Genomic DNA, 3,122 nt, shown 5'->3' on the forward strand with positions numbered 1-3,122 from the left:
GCCAAACCAGTATTATATGAAATGCTGAAGGGTATTCTTTAAGAAGAGGAAGAAGAAGAAAAAGGTAAAGATAAAAATTATGAACAACAAAGTGACAACAAATACATATCTATCAACAAGTGAATCTAAAAATCAAGTGAATAAAAAATCTGATGAACAGAATAAACTGGTGAATAGAATAGAATCAGGGGCATAGAAAGGAAGTGGACTGACAATTCTCAGGGGGAAGGTGGTGTGGGGGGTGCAGGAAGAGACTGGACAAAAATTGTACACCTATGGACGAGGACAGTGAGGGGGGAGGTAAGGGCAGGGGGTGGAGTGGGAACCAGGTGGATGGGAGCTATGGGGGGAAAAAGAGGAACAACTGTAATAATCTGAACAATAAAGATTTATTTAAAAAAATAATGTGTTCTCTAAATGTAAAGTGGAGAATGATTTGGGGGTAAGAAAGAGTGGAGGCAGGTAGATAATTAGGAGAGAGTTGCAATAGTTCAGTTGAGAGGTAATGATGACATGGACCAGGATAGTGACAGTAGGAATAGAGAGAAGTATATGGATACAATGAATATTTAACAAATGGACCTGAAAGGATTTGGTGGTAGAATATCTAAAGGTAGTATGATATGAAGGTTTCAGGCTTGGGCACCTGAGTTGATGGTGGTGCCATTCACTGAGATAAGGAACAAAAGAGGTGAAACAGGTTTAGACAGAGTACAGGAAATGGTGAATTGGAGATGCCTATCCACATAAGCAGATGGATACAAGGGGTCTGAAGCTCAAGAACAGGTCTGGTTTCTATATACATTTGTTGTGAAGTAAGTGTATAGTAAACAGTTGAAGCCATGAGAATGGATAAGATGACCCTAACAGAAAAACAGATATGTCCCCACAGGCCCATATCTTCCATCCCTCACAATTCCAGGCTAAAAGCAGAAGAGAAGCCAGATCAGTGAATTGAAGAGTAGGAGGGGAGAAAACAAAAAGGTGAATGAAGGGGAAGAGGACAGATGAGAGGAACTGAGGAATATGAATTTGTATAGCACTCATCCATGCTGTCCAATTAACCCTTTACTTGTCCTTGTCCTATGTTATAATATGCTAGAGGCCCAGTGCACAAAATTCGTGCACTGGGGGAGGGAGGGTCCCTCAGCCCAGCCTGCGCCCTCTCACAGTCCAGGAGCCCTCGGGGGATGTCCAACTGACACTTAGGCCCACTCTGCCATTGCCGCTGTGCTCGCCAGCCATGAGCCCAGCTTCTGGCTGAGCAACGCTCCCCCTGTGGGAGCACACTGACCACCAGGGGGCAGCGCCTGTGTTGAGCGTATGCACCCTGGTGGTCAGTGAGCATCATAGCAACCGGTCGTTCTGCCATTGGGTCAATTTGCATACTAGCCTTTTATTACATAGTATATGTAGTATTGTCTTCCTCAAGAAATGCCTCACACGCATGTGTAGTCTACCCAGTAAAACTATAAGCTCTTATGGAGCCTTTTTTACTTTGTATCTCCCACTATACGCACGGAGTCAAAGAGCTGTTTAAGATCAGGAGGCTTAGTTGCTGACTACAGAAGAACGACTTCCTAGGTAGGCAATATCATTGTGGCATCGCAGTGGTCAAGGGTATGCTGTTCAGCAAGCCAAACTGGCCAATCCCACAACTAGCTGGATTATACAGCAATGTATTGCTTCACAAAGAGAAAACATATTTATCTCAAGAATCAGGACCAAGTACAAGGCAGTCCTGCTAGGGGAGCAAGCATATTCAGCAAGCCAGACTATATATTAAAAGGTGAATTTGTGAGCACATTTTTTTATGCTAATCCTTACCCAACAATATTTTTTCCATTGATTTTCTTTTTTTTTTAGAGAGAGTGGAAAGAAGGGGGAGAAACATCAATGTGAGAGAGATACATTGATTGGTTGCCTCTCACACGCAGGGCCAGGGATCGAGCCTGCAACCGAGGTATGTGCCCTTGACCGGACTCGAACCCGGGACCCTTCAGTCTACAGGCTGATGCTCTAACCTCTGAGCCAAACCAGCTAGGGTTGTGAGCACATTTTTAAAACAAATTATATGACCTGATAAAACTATTTTTCTCCTTTCAAGATGTTCTACCTAATCTACCCCCAAAATTTGAAAACATTTATTTATAAAGATATATGTAACCCTATGTTCACTGAAGCATTATTCATGGTGGCCAAGACATGGAAACAATCGATATGTCCCTTGATAGATGACTGAATAAAAATTTAGTACATATATACAATGGAATACTAACTCAGCCATAAGGATGAAATACTGCCATTTGTGATATGGATGGATCTTGAGAATATCATGCTAAGCAAAATAAGTCAAACAGAAAAAGCTAAAAACCATATGATTTCACTCATATGTGGAAACAAAACTAAAAACAACAAATGAACAAACAAAAACTCATAGACATAGAAAACAATATGGTGGTTACCAGGGGAGAGAGTTGGCGGGGAGGTAGTAAAAAGAAAAGGGGTCAAATATATGGTGACAGAAAGAGATTTGAATTTGGGTGGAAAACACATAATGCAATATACAGATGATGTATTATAAAATTGTACATATGAAACTTATATAATTTTATTAACCAATGTCACCCCAATACATTTAATAAAAAATTTTGAAAGCCTACTTAACCAGAACTGGGGGCAAGAGAACCGGTGAAAAGAAATTTATTCTTACCTATAATGTTTTAATATTTTTACAACAGGAAGTATTCACATATTACCTAAATAATTAAAAATAAACAACAAAAAGAAGCCCCAGAAAAGGCGAAAGGGGAGAAACAAAGATGGCGGCATAGGTAAACACTGGAAATTGCTGCCTCCCACAACCACTTCAAAAATACAACTAAAAGACAAAACGCACATCATCCAGAACCACAGGAAGGCTGGCTGAGTGGAAATTCTACAACTAGAAGGAAAGAGAAAAGCACTGAGACTCAGAGGAGGTGTGGAAGTAAAGTGCGGAGGTACAGAGGCGCACGTGGAAAGGGCTGGCAGCTGAGGACGCGGTTGTCTTTTTCAATCGGGAGGGAGTCTCAAGCTCCCGACTGCTCTGAACTCCAGTTCTGGGTGAGTCTCTGGGGACC

The sequence above is a fragment of the Myotis brandtii genome, unplaced genomic scaffold (genome assembly GCF_000412655.1).
Source record: "Myotis brandtii unplaced genomic scaffold, ASM41265v1 scaffold481, whole genome shotgun sequence".
Classification (NCBI taxonomy): domain Eukaryota; kingdom Metazoa; phylum Chordata; class Mammalia; order Chiroptera; family Vespertilionidae; genus Myotis; species Myotis brandtii.